Raw genomic sequence first — 22,587 nt, 5'->3', positions numbered from 1 at the left:
CACTACCACTCCTATCTCTGCACCGGCTCCTCCAGGGTTCACTGTATATTCTTTCTGTCTTTCTATCGGCTTTTATAAAATAAATGTAAATTAAACAGACAGAATGTAAGGTATTGTTAGAATGGATTCCATGCCAGAGCACTGGATGTGTCCTATTAAACGCAAAGTCTTTAGGAATTTACTTGTGAAACATCAGTTCCTCTGTTTTTTGGCTTAATGATTGTCATCTGTTTCCTTTTTGCAGGCAAGGACCACTTTTGCACAGATAACTTTTTTGAAAGTCCTGCAATGTGATAATAATTAGTCAGCTGGAATGGGTGGAGATGACAGAAAGGAGAAACCAATGAGGGCATTGTTAGAGTTGGGGGTGGAAAGGCATTTTTCACTGAAAAGAGAATTTTACAAGACGGTGCAAATTCTTGTGGGAGAAAAAAACTAAATCAACCAGTGGAAGACAAGGTATTACTACTCTTTTACTACTTTAAACCCTGCAGGTATGAATATCCTTTATGTCCCTTTATTACTAACACTTTTACTAATAGAAATTGTATAATGTCCTTCTTACAGTTAATTAGAAAAACATGAAGGCACCAGGAAGCTTGGTGACCATAGAAAAGCAGAAGGGCACAGGCTAAGTGTATTTATAAAGCTGCTGAACTTAGAGATAACATCTAAACATTCTTCAATTTATAGTAAGGGGTGCAATGTTCCTTAAAAAACACTTCAAGTGCTGCGGATCTTCTTTAATAAAGAGCAAGATGCCTGTCGACCATTGAATGATTGGTATGAAATAACCTGCAGTCTGTAGCATCTGGTGAAATCATATGTTGTTTTGCAGCAGCAGAGACCTAGAACTGTAGCATATACAATGTAGCTGCTGAGGAATCTCTTTTTTTAAAAGATGTCCTGGCTGTCTAGCTCACAGAGCATTGTCTGCTCAATCAACTTCTCAAGTGAGGGCAGTAGAGATGAGCAAATTGATTGTAAATTAACTGGATTTGACCCAAATTTTGTACAATTGCAAGTTGCATCTCCTGAAAAGCTTAGTGACCATTTGTAGCTTGAATGTTTGGTTTATAGGAACATGTTACTGCTGTTTATTACAGGAGTAGATTTTTTCACACCATCTCACATGTTCAGGATAAAAAGGGCAAGAAGCAATTATAAGAAAAGGATAGGAGCAGATGTGTACAGACAGTCTGTTTCAAACGAATGCATTCTGCAACACGTACAGGAAATGTAATGTCAAAATAGTCAAAAATATTTGCATTACTTTATGAGTAGTAAACAGACAGTTGCAGAAAATGTCCGTGGGTTTTGTTAAAGATCCCATGTTTAGAATTTAGTAGCCACACAAAAAAAAAAAAAAAAATTGTTGGTGACTGGACAGTTGTCTTCCACATGCTTATCTTGACAGGCAACATTTCTGCATGCTAATTGTATATCCATACATTCAAGTTACTTGATGCAGTTCTGGAAGCCAAAATCAGGAGTGCATCATAAAAGAAAGGAAAGTATAGAGTAGCAATGAGTGAACCACTTGAGATTCGGTTTGGTTCAAGTACGCCAAATTTTTTATAAAGTTCAGTTCAGACTCAAATCAATGCAGACAAAAACAAAGTTGTTCCAATTGCCCTGAAAATTGGTATACAACACCCTGTGCTGCAGGTTGCCCACCTTGCCCTATAGCCTCTTAAGACTCAGAATTTTAAGGAAAACGTGTTATCTTTTTTCATTTAATTTTTTTTATGATTTGTTTTCTTTTTCCCTCCCTCCATCACCCTCCCCAAGCTCTCGAATGCAATGACAACAATAGTAAATGATGTTTGAGTGACACTGACATACATAGCTACGGGCAAACGCATGTTTTACTACCTTTTTTGTCACCCCCAACATCCTCATAGATTGTAAGCTCTTGCAAGCAGGGCCCTTACTCCTAGTGTTTTAGTTGTGTATTAACCTGTAACTTTGTGGTAACTTGTTTTGTACATGAACCCTCTGAATTGCAAAGCACTGCGGAATATGGTGGTGCTATATAAATAAATATTATTATTATTATTATTGACTGCGTTAACATACAGCACACCTGCCCATGTGTTATGCATTTTCATATTCCAAGGCTTCCAAATATTGTCCCTTATGCGGGCAAATGATGTTTAAACACACATGGTGTAATAGCATAAAAAAATAAAAATAGTTGCTTGGGGGACCAAGCGACCAAAAATGATGCCTTGACAGGGTCAGAATTACTGCCCGTATGACATGCAGAAATGTTGATTGTCAGAAGAAAAAGTGGCTGGTTGTAAACGAGCCTAGAAAAATTCTCCCTTTTTTTTTTTTTTAATAAATCTTGATTAGTTATGACCAAATACATATATAACATATACGCATATTAAAACATATAATAAAAGGGGCATAACATGTTCTAGCAATATATTTATCAATTCCTATAAGCTTCCTATCCGGATGGTTCTTCAGATAGAGCTTGTGATGCATTCTGTCATCCCGATAATAGTATTACATTTACATCCCCCCTAACCCATTCCCACCCTTGTCCCCCTTGTCGTCGCTGGAGCCACAGGAGTCAATCATGACACAGCCTTAGGCCCCATGCACACGGCCGTGTTTCACAGCCGTGTGCGGGCCGTGGAACCGCGGCCTGGATCCCTCCTGAGAGCAGGAGCGCACGGCGTCACTGGTTGCTATGACGCCGTGCGCTCCCTGCTGCCGGCACAGTACAGTAATACACTGGTATAGATCATACCAGTGTATCACTGTATTGCGGCGGCAGCAGGGAGCGCACGGCGTCATAGCAACCAGTGACGCCGTGCGCTCCTGCTCTCAGGAGGGATCCAGGCCGCGGTTCCACGGCCCGCACACGGCTGTGAAACACGGCCGTGTGCATGGGGCCTTAAAACTAGTTATTCCAGACCTGATACCAGGTCTGCATTTGCCCCCTTCCCTGATACCATATTCGCTCGTATTCTCTAGTTTTGTCCATGAACTCCTTCCATTCTTACAATTTGGGGTATTTAACTGAGCCCCAATTCTTTACAATGATAGCCTTGGCCAAAGACAACCTCCTTAACCACAATAATTTATACTTTTGACCTTTCTTTATATTTGGAAAAATACCTAAGATTGCAATTTCTATTTTTGGAGCCAATTTTAAGGAAGAACTACTTCCTAATTTATCACATATCTTTAACCAATACTCTGCAATAATTGGGCATTCCCATATTAAATTGATCCAGCATCTTCACTGTGACATTTAAGACACTTATATTATTTAACCTGATAGATCTTAGATAGGAGCTGGGGAGTATAATATAGACGGTGTATTATCTTAAACTGAATTAATCCGTGTGTGTTTTAAATGGAAGATTTTTTTATATTTTTGAAAATTTCTTCCCTATTACAGCCCAGTTCTTCTTCCCCATTTGGACTCGCTCTTAAATTTGATATTTTTTGATAATTCTTTTATCAATCTGTGATATACTGTATTAGGGAAATTGTAAGTCTAGTCTGTGACACCCTATAACAATAATCTAAAAAAGTTCTAGTAGGCCTGAGGCCTATGCGGTAGTAAAATCCCGGCATAGGCTTGCGCGATGACGTCATCGCCTGTGTCGGGACGCAGCAGCACAGTGAAGTCTGCATGCCTTCCTCTGCGAGCAATCGCCTGGACATAGGCGAGAATTTTTTATTTATTTTTTATTTTTTTTATTTTATGTGCCAACTTTGGGGAACACTGAAGGACATGTGAGGGAAAAATATTATGGACGGGATACTGTGTTAGTGTGGGGGCAAATTATTATGCAAGGGATTACTATGTGGGGGCAGTAATTATGGGAGGGAATAGGGATTACTATGTGGGGGGCAAATTGCTATATGGGGTAGTGGGGGCAGTGCATGGAAAATTACTGTGTGGGGGCAGTGTGGGGGACACTACTGTGTGGGGGCAGTGTGGGGAACACTACTGTATGAGGGTAGTATGGGGGGACATTACTGTATGGGGGCAGTGTGGAGGAAATTACTGCGTAGGGGAAGTGTAGAGGAAATTACTATATGGGGGCAGTATGGGGGAAATTACTGTATGGGGAAGTGTGGGGGAAAGTACTGTATGGGGCAGTGTGAGGGAAACTACTGTATGGGGAAGTGTGGGGGAAATTATTGTATGGGGCAGTGTGGGGGAAATTACTGTGTGGGAGCAGTGTGAAGGAAATTACTATATGGGGGCAGTATGGGGGAAATTACTGTGTGGGGGCAGTGTGGGGGAAAGTACTGTATGGGGGCAGTGTGGGGGAAATTATTGTATGGGGCAGTGTGGGGGAAATTATTGTATGGGGCAGTGTGGGGGAAATTATTGTATGGGGCAGTGTGGGGGAAATTACTGTATGGGGCAGTGTGGGGGAAATTACTGTATGGGGCAGTGTGGGGGAAATTACTATATGGGGCAGTGTGGGGGAAATTACTATATGGGGCAGTGTGGGAGAAATTACTATATAGAGCAGTGCGGGGGAAATTACTGTATGGGGAGGGAGTGGGGCAAATTACTGTATGGGGGAAGTGTGGGGAAAATTACTGTGGGGGCAGTGTGGGGGAAATTACTGTATGGGGCAGTGTTGGGCAAATTACTATATGGGGGCAGTGCGGGGCAAATTACTGTGTTGGGTTAGTGTGGGACAAATTACTATATGGGGCAGTGTGGGGGAAATTACTATATGGGGCAGTGTGGGAGAAATTACTATATAGAGCAGTGCGGGGGAAATTACTGTATGGGGAGGGTGTGGGGCAAATTTCTGTATGGGCGAAGTGTGGGGAAAATTACTGTGGGGGCAGTGTGGGGGAAATTACTGTATGGGGCAGTGTTGGGCAAATTACTATATGGGGGCAGTGTGGGGCAAATTACTGTGTTGGGTTAGTGTGGGACAAATTACTATATGGGGCAGTGTGGGGGAAATTAATGTATGGGGCAGCGGGGGGGGGGCGTTGCTATTGGGGAGGCACTGTAGCGGCAATTCTATTATTTCTGGGGACATTAAACAGGGATTATTGCCTGGAGCACAATATAGGGTGTTATTATTACTGGGGGCACTCTAGGGGACATTATAGCTGCTGTGGACACTATAGGGACATTTTGGGTAATTTATCAAACTGGTGTAAAGTAGAACTGGCTTAGTTGCCCATAGCAGCTAATCATATTCTACCTTTCATTTTTGACAGCTCTTTTGGAAATCCAGTTCTACTTTACACGAGTTTGACAAATGACCCCAATTATGTCTACTGGGGTCACTATTTTTTCAGCAGTATAGTACCTGGAGCATTGGCGGGCACAGTATTGGGGGTGGCAGCAGGATGACACTGTGGGGACACCAGGATGGGGAGGTTGATGGAAAAATTTAGAAATCGAATGTGTCTGTGTCAGGAGATGTCCCTGGATGTAAGAGGTATGTGGTCAAGTATTTGGGGGGGGGGAGGGGCCAGAGAAAGGACCTGCCCTGGGTGCCAAACACCCTAGGCACACCACTGCACTCTATCCATTCCAAGTTCCATTACCGAATTGAAGTCGCCCATCACCATTACTGGACATTCATTCTTCATAGAGATGAAATGTGCCAATTTGCCCATCACATATGACGAGAAGGGGGGCAGAATATAAACAAATGCCAATATGCACCATTCCAACTGCAGTATAGGAAAACATATCTACCTTCCTTATCAATAAGTTGTTCTATTGGGTCGTAATCAATCTGTTTGTGAATATAAACACTAATACCATGGGAGTATGTAGAGAAGTAGGAATGATATTCATATTGAGCCCAATTCTTTTGCATGATCTCAATTTTCTCAGTTGAGATATGGGTTTCCAACAAAGCAACTATTGCGGGTAGATGCTTAATAATCAAATCAAATACTGCTCTTCTTTTTACATTATCAGCAAGTCCATGGACGTTCCAAGTTAGAATCCTGTATGTCATACAAGTTGTAATGAAGAAAACAAAAAGGGAAAAAAAAAGAGAAGGAACGGAAAAGAGAGAATAAAAAAAAGGAGAAAAAGAACTAATCGCCTCACCCGTCCCCGTCTACCACCAACTCCTCAAACCCCCCCCCCCCCCTCTAGATCCTAATATTGATATTGATATTCTCTCCTTTTATACTGGGATTCTTTAGAAAAGTCTCTATATCTCTATTTTTTGCCCATTATATTCTATATTTTGTATTTCTCTTTTGCGTCTTAATATATAGTCCCGATCTTTGGAGCACAACATTTTAATTAGAAACGATCTGGGGGAGCTTCCGGGGGGGGGGGGGTTTCCTATTAGGGATCCGATGATCCCATTCTACCAGCAGGAATGTTGAAGTCAATAATTCTGATCCCAAGCTTTTTTTATACCCCCTCAGGAAAACCCACCAGTCTTAAGTTATATCTTCGCGATCTGTCCTCTAGATCCACAAATTTATCTTTCACTAGTTTACGATCTGAATCTATGTCTTCAGTTCTTTTATTCATTTTGGTTACCTGTTTTTTAAGCTCCACAATGGATAATTCTGTATCCTTAACCCGTAGTCGCATTTTGTTTAATGAAATATCCGTTTGCACTGTAGCTGATAATGTCCCCAGGGATTGATTAGTCATTTTAACAGCTTCTAGGATACTTGCGAGCTTCTGCTCAATGTTGCTCATGTGATTATCGACATCCACATAGCCTCCCACTCCTGTTATCTCTACTTGTGAATCATTTTCCTCACGCCCTTCTGTTGAGGGTTATTGTTTCTCGTCCCCCCCTAAATTTTGCAGGAGGTGGAGATTTGAGGAATCTCTCCATTCTGGTTAAGGGGCTTCGGGCACCACTCCCTCTTGGAGATGTAGCCCCTATAGATTTCCTGTTATGTGTTTTTGGGGGAATTATATAGTCTGGGATACCACACTATACTTCACAGAACCCCTGATCCCTCTATCCAGGCAAACCCTTAAAATGTCAATATAGGGTAACCCAAGGGGTAAGAGAAATCAGAGTCTTTTAACATTCACAGCTAAAGATTCACCGGCTGAAATAACTCAAATATGGGCTAACTGTACTCGTATATCCTCTCAGTTCCTATACAGTTTAGGTAGGGACTCGGGAGATTGCTACAGTCGAACGGATCTCATCAAATATATGGTAATGCATTAGAGGACAATGATTCAAACAATAGCTATGATCTTCTTTAAAGTAATAATCCAATTGTGAGATATAACATATAGTTAGATAGTTCAGTTAATGAAACTTAGTTAATGGATTCTGATAGTAACAGTTAATTGGGTTAGTTAGTGGTTATATCCAGCTTCTTCACCGCATGGATACCCATACATTCAGCTACTATTACTCCCAAATAATTCCAGGGGTTAATTCCGCCTTCAACCAGCACGATTTTCCCCAGTACAGGTATATACCCAGGACAAGTATATGCCCAGGACCTCCCGTTAACGGCAGTTTCACAAACACCTTTCCAGATACCAGCCTCAATAACCCGAACCGAAAATGTTATTATCTCACATGTCCTGCAGCTTCTAAATGAAGGTCGGGCTGCTTCTGGTTGATGCCAGACAGCAGGGGGGGGGGCTGAAGGTTCGTAATTCAATGTGTAGATGCGACACCGAGAGTGCTCGATTCAGGGGCGTTGCTAGGTCAAAACATTCAGGGCCTGGGCCCCTGATGTTTTGTCCCAGGCTCCGAATGTCTTGCCTGCCTGTTAGATATAACTGTATTGCCGTCCTTAGGACAGCAATACAATTGAATTTAATACACTGCAAGAGCTGAAGGACCTGTAATGACCTCACAGGTCATGCGATAAGTTCTAAATGCAGCAGCTAAAAGGACCTGGGATGATGTCATCATCATGTGACCAGAGCAGGAGAGGACGGCTTAGCAGTGAAGAGAAGCCCTGGGAAGAGGCTGAGGTGAGATCTGCTACATGAGGAGAGGTAAGTGTGAGAGGCAGAGCAATGTTGGGAGTTGTAGTTATTTAACTGGGACTGTATGTTAGGGTTGAAGGGAGGGAAATAATTTACATGGGACAGTGAGGTGGAGTGATGTTAAGTACATGGGGCTGAAATTTGGAAGTAGCTGGGGTAGGGTGATGTTATTTATATGGGACTTATGTTGAAGGCAGCTGTGGGAGGGAGTGATATCATTTACATGGGATTGAATGTTAAGGGGTAATGTTATTTACATGGGACTGCATGTTGGAGGTGGCTGGGGAGGGGGTGATTTTATTTACCTGGGACTGTATGTTGAAGGTGTCTGGGGGAGGGAGTGATGTTATTTATATGGGACTGAATATTGAGGAGGTAAAGTTATTAACATGGGACTGTAAGGCGGAGGTGCTGAGGAATTAGAATTTCTGAGGACACTAAAGGGAGGAATATAACTACAGGGGCACTGCAGGGGGCATTATAAATACTTGGGGTGATTCAGGGCGAGCATTATAACAGTAGGGGGCGATATAAATACTGGGGGCAATGTGGGGGCATTTTAAATCCAGGGGACATTAAGCATTCTTATTACTACTGGAGGCTCTATAAATGTCACGGATGGTGTAACAGAAAACAAGAAGTTACAAATAAGGATCTGACTAGATCTCTATGATAGAAAATTGCATGCCCTCGTGCCTCGACTGTATGACACCTGAAAACCCTATAATAGTGAGGGGACACGACCACCGGCTCCCTACACTTAATACGGAGGGAGTCAGGGTCACCTAGGATCAAGCAAACAGGAAAACACAAATAAATGAACAGACTTGTCTGTAGACGCATCAGTTGTAGCATCCAGCATGTACACACTCCAGGAAGTTGTATAAACCGCAAAGTGATGCAGTATGGGAGGGGATTTAAAGGGATGCAATCAGTGCAGCTAGATGACAGCTGAGAGAGGGAAACGAGATGACAAAACGAAGGCAAAACAAAAGAACCTTAAGCAGGAGGTTCTGAAGAACGTCTGTCAGAGCTTCTCAGATGTCTGGCGGTGACAATAAGAGGGATCAATATTATTTGTACTAAGAGCACTATGGGGGCTTATTACTACTGAAGGGTCTGTAGAGAGCTTTATGCCACTGGGGGGACAATAGGGGGCCTTATTTCTACTGGGGGCTCTGTAAGGGCATTATTAATACTGGAGGGCTCTTCTACTAATGGAGGCACTCTTGTGGAGCATTATCACTGTTGGGTCCAGTAGGGGGCAGCATTACTAATGAGAGCATTCTAGAAGGGAATTACTATTGGTGGGACTATGAAGAGTACTGGGGGTATTTAGGATAGTATTTGGGGGTACAGAAAAGTAAGGAAGCTAAGATGTCTGTGCATCACACTCTGCAGAGGCGAGGTGCGTCTGAGAGAAGTGTCCGGATCGAATGGAGAAGATGATGACAGAGAACCTGGGAGGCCCTAGATGTGAGAGGTATGTGCTGCTGTATAGCAAGTACAGAAAAATGTCTTCAGTGCTTGTGCGGTTGTTCAACTTACAGGATTGGGCCATATGCATTGGTGCTTGGGCCCCGGATCTTTTGAGACACTAGCAACGCCCCTGGCTCGATCAATCACTTCGTCTCCTGGCGTTACCGGGTATTGCTGGAACTTCTTCTTATCTTGCGTGGTAAACAGTCTACCCTGTTTTACAATACTCCTCGCGACGTAGGCATTAGCATTAGCAGCATTAGCAGAGTGCAGACCTGCAAACACGGGTGACCAACCGCTCACCTCCCAGTCCGCCAACTGCCACGTTGCGACAAGTGGAAAAAATCTGTGGAAAATCAAAAGAAACAGTGAGGGCAGGCAGGTCAACGCTTGTAGCCCGGCGTGCGTTCCCGCATCTCACACGAGGATGTGCCAGAGTGGGCAAATCGAGGCGGGCCGTGGCATGTCCACGTAACTACATCATGCCGCTACGCCATCTCCATCTCCATCTCCATCACCATCTCCAAAGTTCTCCTGTTTTGATTGGGAGCAGCAGCAGTGTGGTCCGGGTGTCGAAAGGGTACTGTACGGCTGTAGTGGCATGCGGCTTAAATAGTAGCAGCAGCAGAAGCAACATAGCCTGGAGCATGAAAGGTAGTAGGTTGTCTGTCTATGGGTAGTAGTAGTAATAGTAGTAGTGGTAGTAGTGGCAATGCTTTGTATTAATAGCAGTGGCAGTGGGAAATTAGCAGCAAGGAGTAGCAGCAGTTGTATGGTACATGTTTAGAGGCAGGCAGTAGGATGATGGAGGCAGCAGCAGCAGCCTTACGGAAGGTGGTGGTTGCCGACCGCAGCAGTGGCATGATGGAGGCAGCAGCAACAGCTGTACAGAGCATGATAGTCAGCAGGCCGCAGCAGTGGCATGATGGCCATGGTGGTATGTTAGAGGAAGCAGCTGTAGCCGTACAGAACATAATGGTCTGCAGGCTGCAGCAGTGGCGTGATAACGGCAGTGGCATGATGAGTCAGTAGCAGCAGCTGTAGCTGTACAGAACATGATGGTCAGCAGGTTGTAGCAGTGGCATGATGGCTGTGGTAGCATGGTGAAGGCAGTAGCAACAGCTGTAATTGTGAAAAACATGGTGGTTGGCAGGCCACAACAGTGGCATAATGGTGGCGGTGACATAATTAAGTAGGCAGATATGAATACAGTAGTAATTTGGGTGAGATAAAGTTTGGCTCCACAGAGCCAATACATTTTAATGCTGTACGGAAACAGCATTAACATCTAAGTTTTTGAACAAATCACCTTCGGATCTATGCGAAGGTCGATTCTCTGAAGCCTAGTCAGCGGCATCACCAAATCCCAAAGCAGATGTGGCCCTGGGTGTTTTATGGGAGGTACGTCGCCTCTTCCCTTTATTACTGCCACTGCCACCAACACCTCTATCAGACTGTGAGATATCATGGTGTGCTCCTGGGCCCTCTCCCCTGCTCTGCGTTTTCCCTGACTGCCACTGTCACTTGCCGTGGATACAGGTGGCACGATTACCACCACCATCAACACAGATATACATGGGGCCTCCAGCCTCTTCCCCAACCTCCTCCTCAGGGCAGCCCAAATGGTGATAGCTCTCACACAAGTTATCAACAAGGAGACTATCTGCCGTAGGGCATGGTAGGGTTTTTGCAGCTTCTTATGAAAGAGGAAGGCACCCCACTTGGAACGCTGTGACCCATGGTTCCACAGAACGGTGTCACCTCCACGTCATCCTGGTGCTACTGAGAGGAGGACTGAGCCATCCATTTAACAATCTCATCTTCTTTATTCTCAACGATAATGTTGTGCCTTTCTGAAGCCAGCAGGGACAACTACGGCCTACTGCTACTACTATTACTTCTAGACAGATAGCTGGTGCTGCTAATACCCACTTTGTTACCACATGGCTCTGGGTCATTCGTTGGATACCCTTCAAGAGCCGTAACATATTTGGGCCTAACAGATAATGTTATGTGTTACCATGTGTATTTGTGTAGTAATCACGTATATATGCTGGTTTTAATAATTTCCAACAACCCACAAATAAAAATTGATTGGAAATGTGTGGAGACAGAAATAAATGGGAATGGATTTAGGCCTAAATTCTCTTTCACTCACAGATACTTTTGTGTGCTACCCTGTGTATTGGTGTAGTAATCACGTATATACTGGTAATTAAATTGAATATCCCCCCCAAAATAATTTTTGTGTTGAACTGTGTTGAGAAGGAAATAAAAGGAAATGGATGTTTGAGGTCTGATGCTTAATATCATGTTATCACTCATAGATAATTTGGTGAAATACCCTGTGTATTGGTGTAGTGAACACCTATTTGCTAGTTTAATTCAATTGTACAACCCCCAAAAAATTGGAACCATGTTGAGAAGGAAATAAATGGAATAGGATGATTGAAGCCTGACTCTTAAAATCAAGTTATCACTCACAGATTATTTTGTGCGCTGTTCTGCGTATTGGTGTAGTGAACACTTATATGCTGGTTTAATTCAATTGAACAACCCCAAAAAAATTTGAACCATGTTGAGAAGGAAATAAATGGAATAGGATGATTGAGGCCTGACGCTAAATATCACATTATCATTCACAGATAATGTGGTACACTACCATGTGTGTTGGTGTAGTGAACACGTATATGCTGGTTTAATTCAATTGAACAAACCCCCCAACAAAACAAAAAATTGGAACTCTGTGAAGATAGAGAAATAAATGGATTTAGCCTTGATATGTTATCAATCACTGATTTATATGGTTTTTCAAACTATTTTTATTTTTTTTATTAACTATGTGTGATGCTCTGACATGGAGTTTGCACTAGTATTCTATATGCTATGCAAGATTGATTGATGGTAGAACATATGTTGTACAGTTTTACGCTTATTCCATCCCCACCAGCCCAAAAATAGATTTCTGTTAAAATAGGAAAAATGAAAGTATTGTCCTTGCAGGTAGGTGCTTTTCAGGTTTTCCGCAGCTGTAGTTGTGCTAGGAGACAAAGCCAGATTCAGCTCCTCACTTCTCCAGCTTTACCTGCTTGTCCCTATTCTAAACACACAATTCCTCTTGTTTCTAATTCTAGCCTTTCCTTCAATGTCCCTGGCAGTAGAATATGACAAGCTTGATTTATTTTTCACTGTCCCTGACTCTCTAAGATTGTTTTTCTGGCAGACACTGTAAGACCCATTCACCCTCATTCACAGCCCAGCACTGAATGATGTTCTGCTCATTCTGTTAGGGCACTTACCTGCCCGCTGCAGCACTGATTGGCTCATGTCAGACTGGAAGCCAATCAGGGTAATCCCTCCCCCCACACACACACACACACACACACTTCTTCTCAGGGTCATGTAAGCATTCTTCTTCCTCCCTATGAAGGAACTGGTTCACTCGTCTTTAGTATAGAAAACAGATACGACTTTTCTTTTTTGAATTCACTCCTGGTTTTGGCTTCTAAAACTGGATCAGAAAAAAATGACTGTGTGGCCGTACAATCTTTGTTATGTTATTTAAAGGGAATCTGTCACCACTTACCTCCATAATAATCCAAATGAATAGTTGGAGGTACGCTTGTCTACTGATTGAAATGCCTTTAACCCATCCCAAACAGTGCTTGTATTCCAGAGAAATGCATGCTTTTATTATATACAAATGATCTTCTTGGTGCAAAGAGAGTGTTATCGTTGCTCCTTGTTGCAACAAAAGTTCTGCTCCTTGATGGGACCATGCAGTCAGGGCCGGCTCCAGGTTCATGTAGGCCCTTGGGCGATAAAGCCTCAGTGGGCCCCCTTGTGGAATTTTGCACAACACACAACACAGAAAATAAATTCTGCCTGCAGATTACCTTAATAAATGGAAACACCAAATTAGACCCCTAAATTCAGAACCTTATATTCAGACCCTAGATTAGACCCCTAAATTAGTTTAGACCCCAGACTAGATCCTAAATAAAATCTGAGCCCCAGACGGGACTCCTAAATTCGGAACTTAGACCAGAACCCCTAAATTAACTCTTACCCCAGTCTTCTAAATTCAGACCCCCAGACCATGTATAGATAAATTATTCAGACCCCAGACCAAATAAATATAAGTTATTAGGACCCCAGACCAGAATCATACAGGAGTTTGCATGGTGTGTGTGTCTGCTACCAAATACCACGTACTAATGCTACATGGTGTGGTGTTTTGGTGTTTTTGGGGAGGGATCCCCCCCAGCCTCCACTAATAGGAGAATAATAAGCAACAAACATCTTTGTGGGGGAATTCCTTAGAACCCCCCAGGTATAGCTTAGGCTACCACATACTATGTACATATGATACATGTATATGGATGAGGAAAAGAAATGCACAGCAAGCAGTAAAGCAAATATTCCTAAAGGCTCAGTCAGCAGTGAGTCTGTCATTACTGATAACATATCTGCTGACTGAGGCTGGACAAGTGGACATGCTGACTGAACCTTTAGGAATATTTGATTTACTGCTTGCTGCGCATTTCTTTTCCTCATCTATGTACATAGTATGTGGTAGCCTGAGGTATACTGGGGGGGAGGGGTCTGAATTGCCCCACAAAGAGGTTTGTATTTTGTTGCTCATTATTCTCCTATTAGTGGAGTGGAGGCTGGGGGGATCCCTCCCCCCAAAAAAACACCACACCATGCATTAGTCAGTAGCCCCACGGCCACCCCCTCATATTACTGGCACCTGTCTAATCTCCTGGTTTCTTCTTTGGCTCGGCTGCTATGCTGTGCTGTCTTCTGCAGCTGCACTGCTGATCAGCTCCGCTCCGCCCCTGCTGTGATCCGTGACCACGGTACTCCAGTCCTCCTCTGATCTGTCTCGCAGGCCTGGAGATCCTGTGAGATGGCAGCAGCGCAGCAGCAGTAAAGTATGTAAAAATGTTTGGGACCGCGGAAACGAGTGGGCCCCCTAAGGAACAGCACTTGCCCGGGTTTGCCAGGTGCTGACGCCGGCCCTGCATGCAGTGGTTATGTAATGGTGCCTGGTCCTGAACTCTTTTTGTTCACCTCAGGGGTCGACACATGTATAGTACAGGTGTAATGCTTGTGTAATGCCTAGGGGGCATTACCACCTTTGTGTGCCCCCCACTATCTCTTTTTTGGGTGATTTTGTGTCATCTTATACACCAACTTCCATGTCCTGCAATAATGTGTATTTCCTATGTTTTCAAATGTAATGTTCATGTAAGGTGCCTGGTTTACCAGCAGATGGCGGCAATCTTGGCAGAGCTAGTTTGCGTAGAGTGGAACTTGTCTTTCTATTCTAGCACTCTCTAGAGAGGGAGGAGTTCAATGTTAGTGAAAGTCAGTTCAGAGGAGCCCCTGTATGGGGAAGCAGCAGGCCCTAGTCCCTGCTGGATGAGCCTGCAGAAGTTAGTCTCAGAGCATCCCCTCCTTGGGGAAGGCTGTGTGCCAGCCAGCAGAGACTGTCTGCTCTGTTGGGCCCAGAGGCCTAAACTGAGTGCCTCCAAAGTCAGGAAGAAAGAGAAAGACAAAGAGGAAGAGAAAGATACTATCACGATCGGTGTAACTGTCACATACGTGACACGGAGGGAGGAAAAGAGGGAGGCCCTGCCCTAGTGAGAGGGAAGGTGGTGACCCCTGACTCACCTTGCGGCTGGCGCCTGGCTGCCCTGTCGTCCCTAGACGGGTTCCTCACCCGTACGCCGATCACGTGCCTAAAACCCTGGCTTTCCCTAGGATGAGCCCTAGATAGTGAACAGGGCGGTGGGAACACTAGTCCACACCACTAGCTCTAAAGGAAAACACCAAGGGGCGGACAGACAATACAAACTAAACATATAATCCCAGGTGGGCAACAACAGGAGACAACAAAAGCCCAACAGGGATCCGGAGGGTAGCACTCTGGAACAACAACCAGATTCTCAGCTCCAGTGGGTCAGCATAGATGTCCAGGCAGGAAGCTCTATAACTGGCAACAAGAGAAGTGTGAGAGGAGAATATAAGGAGTTTGGGAGTGGCAGACAAGAAACAGCTGAGGAGGAGAAGCTACGGATCCCTGAGTGAGACAAAAAGGATAGCAAGGCAAACACAGAAAACAAACACTAAGAAACACCATGATCTTTAGACATAGAGCGCGCAGCCACCCGCTGCGACTTCCTGACCCCGGGTATAACGGAGTCAGACGTGGCTCTTGACACCCTCGTGACAGTACCCCCCCTTTCACGAGGGGCCTCCGGACACTCAGGACCAGGTCTCTCCGGATGAGAGACATGGAAAGCCTGAATCAACCTGTTGGCGTTTACCTCTGACGCTGGAACCCACATTCTTTCCTCGGGACCGTAACCCCTCCAATGCACCAGATACTGAAGAGAGCGGCGGACCCGACGAGAATCAACAATTCTGGATATTTGAAACTCCAGATTACCATCCACAACAACAGGAGGAGGTGGCAGCGGTGATGGTTCTAGAGGTGGAACATACTTCTTGAGCAACGACTTATGGAAGACGTTATGGATCTTAAAAGTCTGAGGTAGCTCCAGGCGAAAAGCCACAGGGTTAATGACGGCTACAATTTTATAAGGACCAATGAACCTAGGACCCAGTTTCCAAGAGGGAACCTTCAACTTAATATTCCTAGTAGACAACCACACATAGTCATTCACTCCTAGGTCCGGACCTGGCGACCGTTTCTTATCGGCCATGCATTTGTATTTACCACTCATATTTTTCAAGTTAGCTTGCACCTTCTGCCATACCGATGAAAGAGATGAAGAAAACCGTTCCTCTTCGGGAACCCCAGAAGACCCCCCCTCTTTGAAAGTACAAAATTGGGGATGAAAACCGTATGCACCAAGAAATGGTGACTTGCCAGTGGATTCCTGACGGCGATTATTTATGGCAAACTCGGCTAACGGTAAATATGATGACCACACCTCTTGGTTTTCAGACGCAAAACACCTTAAATATGTTTCTAGGTTTTGGTTGGTATGCTCAGTCTGTCCATTCGACTGAGGATGGAAAGCTGAGGAAAAGGATAAGTGTACTCCTAAACGGGTACAAAAAGCTTTCCAAAACTTAGAAATAAACTGGGTTCCCCGATCCGAAACAACATCGGAAGGGACCCCGTGAAGCTTCACGATTTCACTGATAAACACCTGAGCAAGAGTCTTAGCATTAGGAAGTGCGGGTAGCGCAATAAAGTGTACCATTTTGCTAAACCTGTCTACTACTACCAAGATAACTGTTTTACCCGCAGACAAAGGTAAGTCAGTGATGAAATCCATTGATAGATGTGTCCATGGTCTATTGGGGATGAAAAGTGGCAATAAAGACCCTGCTGGACGTGTATGAGAGACTTTCGCGCGTGCACAAGTAGAACAAGTAGACACGAAATCTATTACATCCTGACGCAACCTTGGCCACCAAAAACGACGAGACAATAGCTCCAAGGTTGCTTTACTACCCGGGTGCCCAGCAAGTGCCGAATTATGATGTTCCTTCAATAACTCAAGACGCAGGTTTAACGGTACAAACAATTTCTCTGAGGGGCAAGAGGCCGGGGCGTCCCCCTGGGCCTCTAACACCTTTCCCTCTAGAACAGAGTGTACAGCAGAGACAACCACTCCTCTTTGTAAAATAGGTACCAGATCACTAACATTACCCCCTCCAGGGAAACTACGAGACAATGCGTCTGCCTTGGTATTTTTTGCCCCAGGACGATAGGTGATTACAAAGTTAAATCTGGTAAAGAATAGCGACCACCTAGCTTGTCTAGGGGTGAGACGCTTAGCCGATTCTAGGTACAGAAGGTTTTTGTGATCCGTAATTACCGTGACGGGGTGGATTGCTCCCTCTAAGAAGTGACGCCACTCTTCAAACGCCAGTTTAATCGCCAACAGTTCCCTATTTCCAATATCATAGTTCTTTTCTGCTGCAGATAATTTTTTGGAAAAGAAAGCGCAAGGACGCCATTTGCCAGGAGACGGACCCTGAGACAATACAGCCCCCACTCCCACCTCCGACGCATCAACTTCAACAATAAAAGGCTGGGAGACATCAGGTTGAATTAGGACAGGTGCCGAGGTAAATCTCTCTTTTAGAGAGGAAAATGCAATTTTAGCGGCGTCAGACCATTTAGAAAAATCAGTCCCCTTCCTAGTCATGTCAGTAAGGGGTTTAACGATCACTGAATAATTTTTAATAAACTTTCTGTAGAAATTTGCGAAACCCAAAAACCGTTGTAGAGCTTTAAGGTTCTCAGGAAGATCCCAATCTAAAATTGCCTGGACCTTCCCAGGATCCATACGGAAACCTGAAGCAGATAATAGATATCCCAGGAATTGTATTTCCTGAACGGCGAAGACACATTTTTCAATTTTCGCATATAATTTATTCGTCCGTAGGACCTGCAGTACTTGCCTGACATGTACTTCATGTGTTTTCAGATCAGCCGAATAAATTAAGATATCATCTAGGTATATGACTACAAACCTGCCGATGAGATGACTAAAAATATCATTAACGAAATGTTGGAAGACAGCAGGGGCATTGGTCAGACCGAAAGGCATGACTAAATTTTCGTAATGCCCCTCAGGGGTGTTAAAAGCTGTCTTCCACTCATCCCCTTCCTTGATACGAATCAGATTGTAGGCCCCCCTAAGATCAAGTTTGGAGAACCACCTAGCACCCGCAATCTGATTAAAAAGGTCAGGAATGAGAGGAAGAGGGTATGGGTCTCGGACGGTTATCCGGTTTAGCTCACGGAAATCTAGGCAAGGACGCAGGCCCCCATCTTTCTTTTTAACAAAGAAAAACCCTGCAGCCACGGGTGAAGAAGAGGGTCTGATGTGTCCCTTGGCCAGACTCTCGGAGATATAATCTTTCATGGCTTGTCTCTCGGGACCCGAAAGATTATACAACCTGGACTTGGGTAATTTTGCACCGGGAATCAGGTTAACCGGGCAATCATAAGGACGATGAGGTGGTAGCTTCTGACAACCCTTTTCAGAAAAAACGTCCTCAAAGTCCGAAATAAATGTAGGTAGGGAAGCTATGGAGGCGATTAAGCAATTGTTATTTAAGCAATTCTCTCTGCAATGCTCACTCCACTCCAATATCTCCCTGGCCTGCCAATCCACCACTGGATTGTGCGCTACCAACCAGGGAAGACCCAATACCACAGGAGAGGGAAGGCCCTCCAGAACGTAACATGAAAGACGCTCCTTATGGTGGTCCCCTACCCGAAGATGTAAGTTATGGACAACGTGAGTGAGGTTTCTCTGAGACAGAGGAGCAGAGTCAATAGCGAATATGGGAATGGGTCTCTGCAGCGTACAGAGAGACAAACCCATAGTGCGGGCAAAATGGGCATCTATCAAATTTACCCCTGCACCACTGTCTAGAAAAAAAGAAATAGACTCCGTCTTAACACCAAAAACAATAACCGCTGGCAACACAAATTGAGATGTTCGTATGGAGGAAACGTATACCCCCCGGCTGACATCCTCCGCACAGCCTGGGGTTAGTAGTTTTCCGACGGTCTTTTGTTTTTGGGAAAGGAGGGACAGACATTAATGAAATGACCCTTCCCCCCACAGAAAAAACAAGCCCCCCACCTACGGCAAACCTCAGGAGGACGGACCTGACGAGAAGTTCCTCCTAGCTGCATAGGCTCATCCAAGTCAGTACAGACTAACTGCTGCTTGGGAGAGGTTACCGATTGCTCAGGAATTTTCGATCTCTCCCTAAGACGTCTATCTATCCTGATAGAGAGGGACATAACAGCATCAAGGGAAAGGGGGGTCTCATACAGCGCCAGCGCATCCTTAACCCTTTCAGATAACCCAGAGCAGAACTGACTCCTGAGAGTCGGGTCGTTCCACTGAGTATCCGTAGCCCACCTGCGGAACTCTGAGCAATATTCCTCTGCTGGCCGATCTCCCTGTAGGAGTCTCCGTAACTTCGACTCAGCCAGGGCGACACGGTCAGGGTCATCATATATGAGACCCAAAGCCCCAAAAAATCCCTCCACTGACCGGAGAGCCTGGGAACCAGGGGGTAACGAGAACGCCCAGGATTGCGGGTCCCCCTGAAGCAGGGAAATAACAATCCCCACCCGCTGTTCTTCATTACCTGAGGAGTAAGGGCGCAGCGTAAAATATAATTTGCAGGCCTCACGGAACAACACAAATTTCAGGAAGAACAACCTTGGGTTCTGTAACAACCTGGTTACCCATAGCAACCGCTGGGCTTACGGTCTGCTGCATTTGCTGCTGCTGTTGGAGGACAGACGCCTTCAATCCTGCCACCTCCAAAGACAGGTCTTGAAGCTGTTTTGCCAAAGCAGCAATAGGATCCATATTGGATTCTAAGTAGAGAAAAAAAAAAAATTATATATCTTTTTTTTTTTTTTTCTAAAAAAAAAAATAAGGGCCAGTTATAATATCACGATCGGTGTAACTGTCACATACGTGACACGGAGGGAGGAAAAGAGGGAGGCCCTGCCCTAGTGAGAGGGAAGGTGGTGACCCCTGACTCACCTTGCGGCTGGCGCCTGGCTGCCCTGTCGTCCCTAGACGGGTTCCTCACCCGTACGCCGATCACGTGCCTAAAACCCTGGCTTTCCCTAGGATGAGCCCTAGATAGTGAACAGGGCGGTGGGAACACTAGTCCGCACCACTAGCTCTAAAGAAAAACACCAAGGGGCGGACAGACAATACAAACTAAACATATAATCCCAGGTGGGCAACAACAGGAGACAACAAAAGCCCAACAGGGATCCGGAGGGTAGCACTCTGGAACAACAACCAGATTCTCAGCTCCAGTGGGTCAGCATAGATGTCCAGGCAGGAAGCTCTATAACTGGCAACAAGAGAAGTGTGAGAGGAGAATATAAGGAGTTTGGGAGTGGCAGACAAGAAACAGCTGAGGAGGAGAAGCTACGGATCCCTGAGTGAGACAAAAAGGATAGCAAGGCAAACACAGAAAACAAACACTAAGAAACACCATGATCTTTAGACATAGAGCGCGCAGCCACCCGCTGCGACTTCCTGACCCCGGGTATAACGGAGTCAGACGTGGCTCTTGACACCCTCGTGACAGATACATATCAAGATAAAGACAGAGTCAGACTACAGAAAGCTAAGTTTCAGCCTACAGCAGAAATCAGAAAGGAAAATGTTTCTATTTAATCCAGCCAACATAGCAGAGCTGAAAGAGTACAGATATAGCAGATTGTGTTTGCCTGCCAGAATTAATGCATAAATCTGCTGATAGCCAAGATAAAGTTGGATGATTGTTCCCTGATTAAAGTTTATGCCAAGTAAAGCTGTTAAATACTTCAATAAAAGTCTGGACTCCAATCATTTCTACAAATCCCTCAACTGTTAACCCTATTATTATTGCTGCGGACGACCATGCTTGGGGTTCCCGTATATCCAGGTAGGAGCACCATGACAAGTGCACAGCCACACCTAAAGGGACACTGTAGGCAGCCCTTACACCACTCTGGCATTCCTACACCTGGGTTCCACTATCACCTTCTACTTAGGGGGATTTAGTTCCTCGTTGCTGAAATGCAACTGGTGTCACAACAAACTCTTATAACATCATAGAAGAGACCCCTGGCGCGGGACTAGCCCGCTGCACTTGCCAGGCAGAAGGAGTCTGTACTGCGCTTACGCTGATCCCCAAGGTGAATGCGTAACCACAAGAGTGTCACTCAAAGATGGGGCATGCAGCCACCTATGAAAGAGAGTGGAGTTTTTGTGGGAACATCTGATAATTCAAGACAAGACAAGCACACATCTGACAATTCATTTGGATTACTATGGGGGTATGTGGTGACAGGCTTTTTTCAACCCCTTTGTGTAGCACTGTCTTTCATCCCTAGGTCCTTGATTTTAATCTAAAAAACAAAGTTAGACCATCCCCTCCAAACAATATGAAAAAAAGAGGTTCAAGTGCATGCTTCGATGGCTGCAATGTAAATGCGAACAAGGACTACAAATATCAGCACACTACCATGTGCAAAGACACATGCAAACACTAGAAATGTGAATAAATGTAAACTGCATTACTGTTATAATTACTATACAAAAATGAGAATCTCCTTGGGCACATTTTTTATAAAAAATGTTGTCAGGCCCATCTATGGATGTGGAAGCCTGACTGTGTAGCTGTACCCTTACTGTTAGGTAATTTAAACCACATACCTCCATAATAATCTAAATGAATTATTGGATGGGCGCTTGTCTACTGATTGAAGCGCTTTTCATCCATCCCGATTGGCATCTGCATTACAGATAAATCCTTGCTTTAATTATCTGTAAATGACCTGCTTGGTGCAACAACAGCATCAGTTACATCTCATTGCACCAAAAGCTCTGCTCACTTTCTCTGTTGACCACTCCCCCAAATGTAAGTGACAGGGCCAAGCAGCGATGAGGTAATGACACCTGGCCCTAAGCTCTTGTGCCCGAGTGTTCACCTGAGAGATTGGAGCATGCACATTACAGGCCTAATGCTTATCGGACAGAAGGAGTCTGTACTGTGCATGTGTTGTTCCCCAAGGTGAACGCGCAGCCACAAGAGTTACATCACCACTGCCTGGCCTAGTCACTCTAAGCTACAAGGATGTGGCCAACAGCTAAAGGAAATGGAGTTTTTGGTGCAAAGAAGTGCAAGCCCACTGACAATTCATTTGCATTACTATGAAGATATGTGGCGACAGGTTCTCTTCAAACCCCCTTTGTGTAGCACTATCTTTCTTCCCTAGGTACTTGGCTTTAATCTATTTGCATGGTGTTTCTATGTTTGCTCTGTGCCTACAGTTCCCTGGGTACTTTGTCTAATTTAGTCTAGGGTTCTTAGTGTAATAGTGTACAGTATATTAAAGTGGTATCAAGTGATAGTTTGCGATCACATGCTGATCAAGGTTTAGTCTGACTGCTTGGACACCCGCTCATTACTAGCGTTACTTTGTGCCAATAGTGGCTAATCATTGGGGGATCGTTGTCTGATGCCTTATGGATTTGTAGAATGCAGTGGTACTAGAAAAATCCCTTTCTCTCTGCTCCTCTTTTTTGGATGACCCATTCTAGTAAATAGCTGATCTT

General features: G+C 44.6%; 1 protein-coding gene across 3 annotated transcripts in view; it reads left to right on the top strand.

Annotated features, from left to right (window-relative positions):
- Positions 1–312: 312 nt before the first annotated feature.
- F13A1 (coagulation factor XIII A chain) overlaps positions 313–22,587 on the top strand; it is a 186,183-nt gene continuing 163,908 nt past the window's right edge. For 2 of the 3 annotated variants that reach the window (XM_044294621.1, XM_044294619.1), the window contains exon 1: positions 313–459. The gene's annotated coding sequence lies outside the window, so the exon portion shown is untranslated. Of the gene's footprint in view, positions 495–22,587 lie in introns of all 3 variants that reach the window. The other variant, XM_044294620.1, reaches the window with a different exon arrangement.

The sequence above is a fragment of the Bufo gargarizans genome, chromosome 5 (assembly GCF_014858855.1).
Source record: "Bufo gargarizans isolate SCDJY-AF-19 chromosome 5, ASM1485885v1, whole genome shotgun sequence".
Lineage (NCBI taxonomy): Eukaryota > Metazoa > Chordata > Amphibia > Anura > Bufonidae > Bufo > Bufo gargarizans.
Note: the sequence above shows the minus strand (reverse complement) of the source record. Positions and strands in the feature narration are given on the sequence as shown.